Here is a 14,673-nt window from a genome sequence, read left to right as displayed (position 1 = left end):
CACCAATACATTAATTTAATCACCCTAAAAAAGGTATCCCATGTGAATCAAAAATCTTATACTTCTCACATCTAAACTGTCCAAAACTCACTCATTAAAATTTCCACAAAATGTTGGAAAGAGGAATACTTAGCCAATTCGTCATAAAAGCTAATTTAAAGTGCTCCCGACATGATTCATGTTTCGATTGCAGAGACAATCTTCCTCAGGGGATATTTCTCAGCATTTTTTCTTGGAATGGCCAATATTCATCAATATCCGGACAACCACTGTCTCACCCACACTTTCAAGTATGGCGCCAAGGCGCCAAGGGTCTTAATGTCCCATTAAATCACATACACCTAAATGTTCTGTGATTTTGTTCTTTATAATAGTTTCCATGATTTTTCCCGGCAAACTTCAATTTGACATGATAGAGCAGACTGATCCTTTGGAAATATAAGCTTTGCTGTTTATTCTCTTTAGCATTATACGATTTTATTTATTCTCTGTTCTATCCTCTTATTGCAGTATATGTATATTTGTTTCTTTATTTTATAACCTTCGGTCGCAGATGGCTGCAACCGCGTCTACTCACGTCCTGCACGTCCTACTTCCCTCTCCGGGCCTGCTCACAGTGGGGCTAGTCTCTGCCACTGCATACCCCATGGCTCCTCTTGGCGGTCGAGATGCCGCCACCACCTACGCCGACTCCGGGCCTTCCTAGGCGTGCATGCATGCCACTGGGCCCTCTTTTGAAGCTTCTACGGTTGGAACCTCGGGGACGTCCCTGATTGATGATGTCATTGGATCAGGGTTCTTAAGCTCTACCTTTGCCCCCAGCTAGCCAAATTGGCAATGAGTTCCATCGTGACTGTGGTGACGCTATCGGACCCTACTTGGACTCTGGACCCTGATGGTACCCGCTCCTTGGGGGCCAGCATGCTTGCTCCGTGGAGACTTGGTCTCCTGGCTTCTCCCCTCCTCGGGCTGGCCCTGTACCTTTCAGAAGTCCTACCTTGCTGGCTTCCCGCTCTCGGGGTGCCTCTGGGAATGCCTTCACCACTTGGGAGTTCTAGCTCTGTGCTTCCCTGCTCCTCGGGGTAGTGCCTACATTCTATACAGAGACTGTCAATGCTTACCCACTCCTCGGGGTAGTGCCTACTAGAGATGTGAATCGGAACCAGAATCAGTTCTGATTCCAGGTTCGGGGACTATCAGGAAATTTTTTGAGTGCAGTCCGATCGTTTTTTTTTTATTGGCTGCACCTGAGCCAATAAACAAAATACCCACCCCGACCCTTTAAAACACATCCTTTAGCTTCCCCCACCCTCCCGACCACCCAAAACTTTTTAAAAGTACCTGGTGGTCCAGTAGGGTCCCGGGAGCGATCTCCCACCCTCGGGCCATTGGCTGCCACTAATCAAAATGGCGCCGATGGCCCTTTGCCCTTACCATGTGACGGGGCTATCGGTGGCATTGGCCGGCCCCTGTCACATGGTAGGAGCAATGGATGGCCCGCGCCATTTTTAAAGATCCCCTGGGATCTCTCCACAGTTTCATCCAGAGCTGCCCGCTGTGCCTAACCTCGCCTCCTGATGGTGTGGACCGTGGGGCTCCTCCCCACAGGTGGTAACAACTCTCACCTTGGGTCAAGGGTCCACGAACCCACAAACCATTACAATTATACTGCCATGTTATTGCTATGGTTAGATTCTGTGCATGTCGTAAAGTTCTTTTTTAATGATTGGTAATCATTTGAATGTCTCCTAGCACCTTATTGCATATTTCTTATTTTGCATTGTCTGTCTGTGTTCTCTTGCCTGCTCACATTGGTTACTTGCCCCAAGGAATGACTGGAACTTTTTCATTTCCTATAGAGACTTTCAATTACAAGTGGCTTTTGGCACGATGACAGCTCTTCCTGAGTCTTCCTCTATAGACTCCTTAAAGCCTCACATTGTTGCGGTCGCCACCGCTTCCCCCCACTTAGGGCTCAATCCTGCCTACCTCCGCTTCAGGAATCGCCGCGTTCCGCCTACTCTGGACCCCGGGGCCTTCTCTCACTCCACGTGGCGGCCACCATTACGTGCCTGCTTCTCCGTCTCGCGCGCGCGAGGACGCCCGTCTTGAGTGCTCAACTCCTGGAAGTCCGGCCCGCCTGTGCTGCTGACGTTCACGCCCAAGTCCCGATATAACCGGCGCTCAAACTCAGTCTCATTGCCTTGCAACGAGGTTCACAACTGCATAGTTGTTCTTAGTTGCGTTCCTGGTGATCTCCACGTTTCCTGCTTCTGACTCCGGTTTGCTTCCGACTCTGCTTCAGCCTGCTGCCTGCCTCTGACCCCGGTTTGCTTCCGACTCCGCTTCAGCCTGCTGCCTGCCTCTGACCCCGGTTTGCTTCCGACTCCGCTTCAGCCTGCTGCCTGCCTCTGACTCCGGTTTGCTACAGACTCCACCTCAGCCTACAGCTTGCTCCAGCTCCGGTTTGCTACAGACTCCGCTTCAGCCTACAGCCTGCTCAGCTCCGGTTTGCTACACTCCGCTTCAGCCTATAGCCTGCTTCAGCTCCGGTTTGCTACGACTCCGCTTCAGCTTACAGCCTGCTTCAGCCTCCGGTTTGCTACAGATTCCGCTGCCGCCCGCTGCCCTGTCATCAGCTGGCCCTCGGCCCTGTACAGCCGGTCCCTGCTTCCCGGGTACCTTGGACTTCCTATCCTCCTGTTTACTCTGGTCCCGGCCTAAGCCCATCCCTGCCTCTGGACTCTCTGCCTATACTCCAAGTCCCGAGGTCCCAGTGCCCTACGGGCTCCTCCTGGGGGTTCCTGGTTCCCGGGTGAACACCTCCTGCCTGTGGCTCCGCCTCCCGGCCTACCCATCACCCTAGGTAGGCCGGCCCAAGGGTCCACTACCTCGCCAGCAGTGTCCGACTGCAACAGTTTGCAAGGCCATGGACTCGGCGGAGGCCCCAAGCCTGCAGGCCATTCCAGGGATGGCACAACGCCTCCAGCAGCAACAGCACTGTATCGACACACTCACTGCTACCGTGGAACAGCTGGTCTCCCGTCTGGAGGCCTCTCCTCCGGAACCACCTCCAGCCCCTCTCCCGGCACCAGCACCCAGTTCAGCTTCAGTGACTCAGTTACCCACGCCTACCCGGTATGCCGGGATATCAAGACATGCCGTGGCTTTTTAAATCAGTGCTACGTGCGTTTTGCTCTCCTGCCTGCACAGTTTCCCTCGACGCAGTTAAAGTAGCGTATATATTCTCGCTACTGGATGGTAAGGCCCTCGACTGGGCTTCACCCATGTGGGAGCGTCAGGATCCCTTGCTACAGAATCTACAGGAATTTGTCCTCAACTTCCGCCTCGCTTTTGATGATCCTGCACGCCAGACCACAGCCCTCGGAGCTCTTGCACCTCAGGCAAGGGACACGCCCGGTGGCCGATTACACCATAGACTTTCGCACGCTGGCCATGGAAGTTGGTTGGCGAGATGACTGCCTTAGGGGAATCTTCCTGGAGGGGCTTGCTAGTCGCATCAAGGATGAGTTAGCAGGTCGGGACCTCCGGAGGACTTAAATGACTTGATTGACATCGCTGGCAGGGTGGATCGTCGCCTTCAGCAGCGGGATAAAGAGACCGCTCCTATCGTAAGGCATCACCACAGTCGTCCACTGCCTCCAGAACCCTGGCTCCTAAGGTTCTCCCGGCCTCTGTCAGCAGTGGGGAACCCATGCAATTGGGTAGATCCCCACTGACCCCTGAGGAAAGGAGGAGATGCCGCTCGCTAGGCCTTTGTCTCTACTGCGGAGGCAAGGGGCACTTCCTCGCCAATTGCCCGGAACGTCCGGAAACGACCGTGCCTAGGATACCGAGGAGCTACACCTAGGCTCTACAGGATCAGCTCCTCTATGTACCTTGCCAGTAACTCTGAAATACCCCGGTGGGGAACTCCAGATCCCGCTCTTTCATCGATTCTGGTGCTGAGGGGAATTTCATTGTGGCCGACCTGGTGAATCAGCTATCTCTCCCCACGCTACAGAAGGTTCCTCCTCTGCGGATTTCTCAATCCGGGGCACCCTGCTCCCTGGTGTCATCACCTGCTCCACGGCCCCCTTGACTCTCCAAACAGGCCTGTTCCATTCGGAGGAGATCTCCCTGCTAGTCCTGGAGCGAGCTGTGCATCCCTTGGTTCTTGGACTACCCTGGTTGCGACAACATTCGCCCGTAATACAGTGGGATAACTTTCAGCTGATCCGTGGAGTCCCTTTTGTTTTGAACATTGCGTCTCCCACGGCCACCGAAACCCTTGCACCTCTGCTCCTCGCTTCTGCTGCCCGAGCCATATCAGGGCTTTGCTGACGTCTTTTCCAAAGAGATGGCTGAAATACTCCCTCAACACCGGCCTTTTGATTGCCCAATTGACTTGTTGCCGCCGGCACCACGCCTCCCCGTGGCCGGTGTACCCTTTGTCTTTGCCCGAGACTACTGCCATGTCCCAATATGTGACTGAGAACCTTGCCAAGGGCTTCATTCGCCCTTCTCGCTCGCCTGCCGGAGCCGGTTTCTTTTCGTGCCAAGAAGGATGGCTCCCTCCGTCCATGTATAGACTATCGTGGCTTGAATGCCATCACTAAGCAGACCGGTATCCGCTTCCTTTGATCCCTGAGCTCTTGGACCGCCTTCAGGGAGCACGCATCTTCACCAAGCTAGACCTCCGAGGGGCCTATAACCTCGTCCGCATTCGCCCCGGGGATGAGTGGAAGACGGCCTTTAATACCAGGGATGGGCATTACGAGTACCTGGTAATGCCCTTTGGACTCTGCAACGCCCCAGCCGTCTTCCAGAACCTCATGAACGAGGTTCTACGCGACATGCTCCACTCGCATGTCATCGTCTATCTCGATGACGTGCTCATCTTCTCCAAGGATCTGAAGACACACCATCGCCACGTCGCACAAGTCCTGCAGGCTCTCCGAGACAACCACTTGTACGCCAAGCTTGAAAAATGCGTTTTTGAGGCTGAGGCTCTGCCCTTCCTCGGGTACATCATCTCCTCCACAGGATTCCGAATGGACCCCGAAAAGTAGCTGCCATAACTAGGTGGCCTCAACCCAAGGGTCTCAAGGCCCTCCAGAGATTCCTAGGCTTCGCTAACTTTTACAGACATTTTATTCCTCAATACTCGCACCGAGTCGCTCCTCTTACGGCCCTGACCCGCAAGGGAGCCCGCCAAGAACTGGCCTGACGCTGCAGTTGCAGCCTTCACCGACTTGAAAGAAGCATTCCTCTCGGACATCTGTCTCCGTCACCCAGACCCACCAGACCTTTATTGTCGAGGTCGACGCTTCTAGCATTGCCGTCGGCGCACCTCCAACTCTGGACAGCTCCTGCCATGTTCCTACTTCTCCAGGAAGTTTCTCCCCCGAGATAATTACTCCATTGGCGATAAGGAGCTGGCTGGCGATCAAACTCGCCTTTGAAGAATGGAGGCAATGGCTCGAGGGGGCCCGACACACGACCACCGTGTATACGGACCACAAAAACTTGAGTTTCTATCTCAGGCTCAACGACTAAACCCTCGCCAAGCCCGCTGGGCCCTGTTTTTAGTCGCTTTGATTTTGTCTTACAATACCGGCCGCGGCCAAGAATCTCCGAGCTGATGCTCTCTCCTCCCTTCCTTCTCCGAGGAAGACCAAGAACCTCCTCAGTATATCCTCGACCCTAGTAAGGTTCGCCTGTCCGCCCTGACGGTCCTCTCCCAAGATAGGACCGTGGTTCCTCGACGAGATCGCTTAAAGGCACTAGCTGGGCTCATGACTCCCTCACTGGAGGGCACGCAGGACGCGAGAAACCCTGGAACTCATCAACCGCTTCTACTGGTGGCCCAACATCCGACAAGATGTGCGCACCTACGTGAGTTCCTGTCCCACCTGCGCCCGTCAAAAGCCCAGTCCTGGTTCCCCGTGCGGCCTCTTACAGCCTCTGCCGGTTCCCACAGAGCCCTGGACCCATCTCGCTACAGACTTCATGGTGGACTTGCCCCCGTCTCGCGGTCAAACGGTTATCTGGGTTACCGTCGACCGCTTCTCTAAGATGGTGCACCTAGTCCGCTGTCCAAGTTACCCTCTGCACCCGAACTAGCTCTCCTCTTTGCCCAGCATATTTTTAGGCTACACGGCCTTCCGCAGGACATTGTGTCCGACCGGGGACCCCAGTTTGTTGCACGCTATTGGAGGGCTCTCTGCAAGTGCTTCAAGGTAAAGCTCAGCTTCTCTACAGCTTTCCACCCACAGAGTAACGGACAGTGCGAAAGGATGAATCGGTCTCTGAAAACCTACCTTCGAGCCTTCACCAATGAAAAACAAGACAACTGGTCGGAGCTACTGCCCTGGGCCAGTTTGCCTATAACAATCAAGCTCATGCAGCCACCGGGCTATCACCACCATTCCAGCTAGTCTATGGAAAACAGCTGAGACCTCCACTTCCTCTCGCTATCCCCAGCGCCTCACCAGCCGCCCAGTTGACGGCGCCCAGCTACAGACATTGTGGCAGAAGACCCAGAACAAGCTACTCTCGCTCAGCCTCTTCCGCCAAACAGGCGGCCGACCGCCACCGACGACCAGCTCCTACCTACCAGCCAGGAGACCGGGTCTGGCTTAGCACCAAAACATCCGTCTTCGCCTCCCCTCACGAAGATTTGCGCCCAGATTCTGTGGGCCATTTCAGGTCGCCGAAGAGTGGGGTTAGTTTCGTATCGGCTGAGGCTGCCATCCTCACTTCGAGTCCACAATGTCTTCCACGTATCCTTGCTTAAGCCCGTAGTCCTCTCCCGCTATCACCGCAAACCTCCGGATTCTTCATCTACCACCATCGACAATGACCCCACCTACCAGGTACGCAGTCCTGGACGTTCGCTTCTACAACCGCAGGTGGGAGTATCTACTCTACCATGGGAAGGTTGCGGTGATGAGGACAACACCTGGGAACCCAGCCGCAACATTTTGGACAAATCATTGTTGCAGCAGTTCCATCAGGACCACCCAGAGAAACCCGGTCCTCTCAAGAGGGGCCGTAAAGGGGGGGTACTGTTGCGGTCTCCACCGCTTCCCCCCGCTTAGGGCTCAACCCTGCCTACCTCCGCTTCAGGAATCGCCGCGTTCCGCCCTCTGGACCCCGGGGCTTCTCTCACTCCACGTGGCGCCGCCATTACGTGCCTGCTCTTCTCCTCCGTCTCGCGCGCTCAACTCCCGGAAGCCTGGCCCCCCCTGCTGCTGATGTCATGCCCAAGTCCCGATATAACCGGCGCTCAAACTCTCTCTCATTGCTTGCAACGAGGTTCACAACTGCATAGTTGTTCTTAGTTGCGTTCCTGGTGATCTCCACGTTTCCTGATTCTGACTCCGGTTTGCTTCCACTCCGCTTCAGCCTGCTGCCTGCCTCTGACCCTGGTTTGTTTCCGACTCCGCTTCAGCCTGCTGCCTGCCTCTGACCCCTTTGCTTCCGACTCCGCTTCAGCCTGCTGCCTGCCTCTGACTCCGGTTTGCTACAGACTCCGCTTCAGCCTACAGCTGCTCCAGCTCCGGTTTGCTACAGACTCTCTCCACTTCAGCCTACAGCCTGCTCCAGTCCGGTTTGCTACAGACTCCACTTCAGCCTACAGCCTGCTCTAGCTCCGGTTTGCTACAGACTCCACTTCAGCCTACAGCCTGCTCAAGCTCCGGTTTGCTACAACTCCACTTCAGCCTACAGCCTGTTCCAGCTCCGGTTGCTACAACTCCGCTTCAGCTTACAGCCTGCTTCAGCCTCCGGTTTGCTACAGATTCCGCTGCCACCTGCTGCCCTGTCATCAGCTGGCCCTCGGCCCTGTACAGCCGGTCCCCTGCTTCCCGGGTACCTTGGACTTCCTATCCATCCTGTTTACTCTGGTCCCGGCCTAAGCCCATCCCTGCCTCTGGACTCTCTGCCTATACTCCAAGTCCCGAGGTCCCAGTGCCCTACGGGCTCCTCCTGGGGGGTTCCTGGTTCCCGGGTGAACACCTCCTGCCTGTGGCTCCGCCTCCCGGCCTACCCCATCACCCTAGGTAGGCCGGCCCAAGGGTCCACTACCTCGCCAGCAGTGTCCGACTGCAACATACATATTCACCTGTATATTCCTATTCCGCTACTGCTCACTAATATCTACTGCCTGAATCATTAATTTGTTGTCTCTCCTCTGACTACTAGACTTTGAGAAACTGAACTGCTGAACTGGACTCTGCTGTCTATGCAGCTATCTTGGCATCCACTGTGAATCTGAACTGTTGAACTTTCTAATAAATGTTATTTGGTATTCAAGAATTAAGTTCTCTGACATTTGAAGCCGGGAAAGGAAAAAAGGTTTAACTTACTGCATAAGCACTCAAGCTAAAAGTCGAGAGCTGAGGGCAGTATACTCATACTTATTCACATGCCTCAATCAACAACATGCTCTCTCTCACTACACACACGTTCTCAATCAGACACATGCTCTCTCTCACACATGCGCTCTCAATCAGCACATGCTCTCTTACACACACGCTCTCAGACACATGATCTCTCTCACTTACACACACGCTCTCAGACACATGATCTCTCTCACTTACACACACGCTCTCAGACACATGCTGTCTCTCTCACTTACACCACGTTCTCAATCAGACACATGCTCTCCCTCTCACACACACGCTTTCAGACACATTCTCTCTCTCACACCCACATGCCCTCAGACACATGCTCTCTCTCACTTATACACACGCTCTCAGACACATGCTCTCTCTCTCTCACTTACACACATGTTCTCAATCAGACGCATACTCTCTCTCTCACACACACACACCACCCCCCCGCCTCATTCCTGCTATCCATTTACTTGCCTCCTATTTTCCTAGCTGGGCAGATATTGAGGATGGGGTGGAATCATGGGACAAGGTTATTGGGTGTTGTCAGGAATGGCAACTTTGGAGAAATATTTTTGTTTCTTTTAAAAGACTAAATAAAACCAATTGCTTATGAGAGCACTGGCTCATGATGTTAACTTCAGTAAAGGTGAAGAACAAGCAATTAAGTACAAGGAGTGTCAGTCAGTCACAGACCCATGTGCACTCTTTGAAGCAAGGGAAAATCTTGTTCCACAAGCTTTATTGATCTTGCACAGAGCTCTAGGGATTCCCTTCCTTCTCTGTGTGAAAACTTCAGGGGCTCCTAGGAATGAACCCCTGTTGTGTGGAGGAGATTAGATAAACCCAGTGAGTCATTCATCTCAAGCGTTCAGGAGCATGGAAAGGAACGACATGCTTTGATAGATTCATCAGTAAAATCTGATTTTGAACATCATCAGGCACAATTTGGAAACTCTTCTATCAGTCTCAGAGAGGAGAAGAATCAGATGGTTCAAGATTTATGAAATGAAACTCTTGACAAGATCCATTCTGGTAAAGCTTTAAATCTGAAGAGAGAGATGAAAACAGAGATGGTTGTTGTATTGGCATAGCAGGGGCTTCTGCAGGGAAGGATTAAGGTCTGTGAGTGTTTGTGTGTTTGTGTATAGGAATGGGGGACATTAACAGAGCTGCGTGTGGGTCTCAATATTGGAATAAGAGAGGTTGCTGCATAATATGACTAAGGCACATCACTATTCGACATTTAAAAAAAATAAGTGTGGCTGTTAGAATGTGACTGTTATCAAAAATTATTTTCTTCTACAGCAGAAGTTGTAAAGTGAGATGGGCAGATTTTTTTACAAATGGGCTTAGTACAGTGAGAGAAATAATAAAAAATATTGTATCATAAATACAGTAGAAATCAAATACAAGGAACAGGATGGGGAAGTAATATTTTATCCTTAATACTGTATCCTTAAATAAAGTTAAGTTATACAGAGTAACCTATGTATCATACTACAGGTGGTCATGTACCCTTTGCCTGCCTGTAAAATGTGTAGATCCTGTGCACCCATGACTGCAATAGCAGCAGTCACAGAACCATTTTATACCCCAGCATTCCTCTGCAAGGCTGGCAGAGACAAGACCTCAGTTCCACTAAGGAGAAATTCATAAAATAAAACCATGGAGAGCAGTCATCAGGATAGGGAGGGAAGTTAGGCTGAAGAAGTAAGGTAAAAAGACTGAATTAAAAAGGGAAGGATAAGCAGGGACAATAAGAGGGAGCAAAGACAAGAGATTGTGGGGTAAAGTAGACAAGATCAGGAAGTGTAGGGAGAGCATAAATGGTTGGTGAGGAAATGGGGACAAGAGGGATCCTAGCGAGATCAATAGAAGGGATATGGGGCAAGGAATCAGGAGAAGAGCAAAGGAGTGAGAGGATTCTGACTTTTGGTTTAAGATAAGGAAGCAAAATTATTAAATGTGCTGGTGATGATTGCTCTAAAATTCAGTTTTCAGAGAATAAGGGTCTTGTCTGGGCTGGGGGTCCTTTGAACTCCAGCAGTGTTTTCCAGGCTGCTAAAGTATTCAGTGTAGTTGACTGGGACTTTGGAAGGCATAATATAAATTTAACAATCTCACTTCCTTTGTGCAAACCTTTTGTGGTTCCTCCTACTTATATCATTGTGACACTGTTGTTGATGTTTAAAAATAAAGCTTAAATATAATGGCCTATTGTAAAAAAAATGTTCTGGATGCACATTTTCCACGCACAATTTAGACATACAACATACCCGCACAACATACATGCACAATAGCGAATGGGAAAATTGGAATTTGGCAGGTTGAAATAATTGTAACACAGTCACTTAAATACTGCAGGTTTTACATCCAGGCAGATATTTTATAGTGTATGCACGTACCACAGATGATAGTATTTACTTGTGAGCCTACTTTTAATCACCAGCTCACCAACACTCGCCAACTACCAGTTCACCCAGACCCTGCATTACTTCACTCTGACCTCACTACCAAATACGTAAGACAAAAGACAATTTGACATCTTGCGACTCAATTAGCAGGAGTAAAATTGAGCGTAAAAGCTTGGTAATTTATGCTCAAATACCAACTTGTGTGCAGTCTTCTGAGCTCTGCCCCATAATGCCCTTAAACAGCTTCTCTGTACCCTGTACCGGTTACGTGTGACACTGCTGGTATGCGCATTGCGCAAGCAACAACCATGTGTTTAATACTATGGGCTGCATTTTAAAAGGGTTACGCGCATAAGGTACGCGCGTAACCCTTTTAAAACGCCCCTGCACGCGCCGAGCATAGGCTTCCAGCGCGCGCAATGCCCGGGATGCGTGTAAGTCCCGGGGCTTTCTTGGGGTGGGCGTATCGGGGGCCGTGATGCGGTCGGCGCATCATCCTGGGGCAGTGCCGCGGGCATGGTTTTGGCCCGGGGGCATTCCGGGGGCGTGGCTGTGGCCTCTGGACCAGCCCCCGGACCGGAACATGGCGCGTGGCAGCCGGCCCGATGCGCGCAACGTTATGTCTGCTTCGAGCAGGCGGAACTTGTGCGACAAAGGTAGGGGGAGGGTTTAGATAGGGCCGGGGGGTGGGTTAGGTAGGGGAAGGGAGGGGAAGGTTGGGGGAGGTGGAAGGGACCGGGCAGTGCGCGCAGGGCTCGGCATGCGCAAGTTGCACAATGTGCACCCCCTTGCACGCGCCGACCCCGGATTTTATAAGATATGCGCGGCTACGTGCATATCTTATGAAATCCGGTGTACTTTTGTTGGCGCCTATGTTATTCATACATGCTACTTACAGTTTTACACACTGAAACTTTTTGAAAATTAACCCCTAAAAATTGGTCATTTTGTTGCTTTCAATAATGGTTTTGAAATTTTATATAAAGCATTCACAAATAATTAAAAAAACAAAGCAGATAATAAGAACACAAAAGATTTAAGGATGATCACAGCTGAATATTCGAGAGAGCTTTCATATAATATAATTATAAAACCAAGTATAAGATATACATTTTAAAAAAGTGGTCAATTTAAAAGCTGCTCAGCTTTCAAGCCGCTGAGAGAGCAATTTTCAAACTACCAGTGTTGCTGCAAAGCCCACAGGTACTGTAGAGCTGTGGAGTTTGCACCAACTTTCAAAGGAAAAGTCCATGCATTCTTTCATTTTGGAGAGATGCAAATGAAAAAGGACCTGCAGAGGTTTGTACCTCCTTTATCTGGGATCACTTTTCCTGACCAAATCTACGTGTACAATTTTGAAAATCCAAAACTATGGCTGTAATTTTCTCCCATGACCTAACCCTGCCCAGCAATGCCTCTACTATGACGCAGCACAAACATTTTTTTTCCCGGAATACAGGATGTGCAACATTCAGAAAGGCAATTCATGTGGGTAAAGTTTGAAATTTGCCCTCTAAGAAGTTGGTACGGGGCAGCACAAGCAGTGTCCTTTAAGATGCATTGAGTGGAGCAGTCCTGTGGGGTAGGGTTAGGACAGGGAGTGTCAGTCTATAATTTGCTATGCACTGGAAGACTACCTGCAGAAAAAAAGAACTGCAAATTTCAGCAGTAATGTTTTCCCAGAGCAATTTGCAAAGGGAAGGTATATTCTTACTTTCAGTTTGCAAACTGGTGCAAGGTTGGGGGACACAGGGAAAATCTTTTTCATTTTGCTTTATTCACGTTGAGTGGGGGGTTTTTTCTATTTGTGTTTAGATTTGATTAATATTTATTTTGTTTTGTTAAAGAACCAAAATTAAAAAAAACAAACCAGAAAGCAGAAAAAAGAAACTGCCCCCATCACCCAGCACCAAAACAGCAAAATTAACCCCCTCCCTCCACAAGCCTTCCTCATAAGCCCCTCCCCCTTCAGAAATCTGTTAATCCATTCCTTGGGCCTGTGGACTACAATGGCAGATGTAACCCCCGGTGCTTTGGCCCTGCTTTGTCCGCTCTGAAAATGGCACCAGTTGGCACCATTTACGATACAGGAGTGAGTGGGGATCATTCCTGCTCCTTTCTAATTTATAGATCCCAAGAGAGGGTAACAGACCTTTGATGTGTGTGTGGTGGGCTGTTATTGGGAAGGCTTGGGATGACAGGTCATTTTGCAATTCTGGTGAGTCTGTTTTTTGTTCACTTTCCAAAATAAGTTAATGAAGGAAAAATACATACAAAAGGGGTCTTTTGTTCATTTAAAAAAAATGCTAATTTTTCATTGAATTTAAAAATAAATGCACATCCCTAGTGCAAAGTCTACAGGTAAAAGCACACATCAAAGTTGTACCAATGTGACTAATGTTAAAAAATATCCCCTTTATTAGCAGGTGAGAATGAGTAAAAGCTTAAGGTTCTTTAATTTTTATTTTTTCCAGACATTTTGAGATTTTTTCCATAAACATTTTCTCCAAATGTTGGTTTGAAGCTCAGAAGTTATTTATCAAATTTTATCACCTGCGACTTTGGGAAGAGAAGTCTTCATATCGCTTCCCCTCTGATGCACTTTCCTTAGTTTTATGTTTTCTTAGATATCTGTGGCAAACGGCTAGAAATGGAACAGAGGAAACCAGACGGCAGTGACGGACTTTATTCTCCTGGGCCTCACGGATCGTGAAGAGCTGAGAGGTCCTCTCATTGTAGTGTTCCTGGCCATGTACCTGATGAACCTTCTGGGGAATGGAACCATGATCTTGGTGATTGCTGGGAACTCCCAGCTCCATACTCCCATGTATTTCTTTCTCTGCAACTTGTCCTTTGTGGACATGTGTTTCAGTTCAGTCACTGTCCCCAAATTGATAAGCAACCTCATCTCTGACAGAAACCATATCTTTCTCTGAGTGTTTGGCCCAGTTCTTTTTTTCCTTATCTTTGCTGCCACCAGAATGTGTTCTGCTTTCCATCATGGCATATGATCGTTTTGTTGCCATCTGTAATCCACTGCATTACATCACAATAATGAACAAGAAGGTATGGCTAAGCTTGTCAGCAATTTCTTTCATCATTGGATTTTTACATGCTTTGCTACATGTAATGTTAGTATACCGGCTCTCTTTTTGTAGCTCCAACAAAATTCAGAACTTCTTTTGTGACACCACAACACTGCTTCAGCTCTCCTGCACAGACACCTCCATCAATCAGCTGATGATCTTCACAGAGTCCTCACTGGTAGTAATGCTGCCTTTCTTGATCATCCTGACCTCCTACATCCGCATCATCGGTACCATCCTGAAGATCCAGTCCACTGGTGGAAGGTATAAGACTTTCTCCACCTGCTCCTCCCATCTCACGGTAGTAATCCTCTTCTATGGCACAGTTATTTTTATGTATTTTAGACCTACTTCCAGCTATTCCTTGGAAAAGGACAAGATGGCTAGTGTGGTGTACAATGCGGTATCTCCCATGCTTAACCCATTCATCTACAGCCTTAGAAACAAGGACGTAAAGATGGCACTGAAGAAAGCTCTACAGACAAAAATAACTTCTTCCATAGGAAGGATACCCAGATTCTCAAAATGAAAGACATTTTTTTCATCCGAACTGACTTAAACCCTCAAAAAATAGATTGAAGAGACATAAGTTCCATGTTGGCTCTTATTTGCATATCATTTGGACAGAATAATTCAAGTGTCTTAACCTTCATCCTGTCTCTTTTGCTCAATTCAATGTGTCTTCAATTCTTAGAAGAAAACCCCACACAATTGCTTCATATCGTAATGCTAACTGAAATCAGATTTGTACTGGGTGAAAAGTGTCAATGT

General features: G+C 49.4%; 1 pseudogene; it reads left to right on the top strand.

The window, feature by feature from the left end:
* LOC115098687 overlaps nt 1-14,431 on the top strand; it is an 18,942-nt pseudogene extending 4,511 nt beyond the window's left edge.
* Nucleotides 14,432-14,673: the final 242 nt, after the last annotated feature.

The sequence above is a fragment of the Rhinatrema bivittatum genome, chromosome 1 (genome assembly GCF_901001135.1).
Source record: "Rhinatrema bivittatum chromosome 1, aRhiBiv1.1, whole genome shotgun sequence".
In the NCBI taxonomy this organism is placed as follows: domain Eukaryota; kingdom Metazoa; phylum Chordata; class Amphibia; order Gymnophiona; family Rhinatrematidae; genus Rhinatrema; species Rhinatrema bivittatum.
The sequence above is the reverse complement of the archived record's forward strand: the minus strand, read 5'-3'. Positions and strand labels throughout refer to the sequence as shown.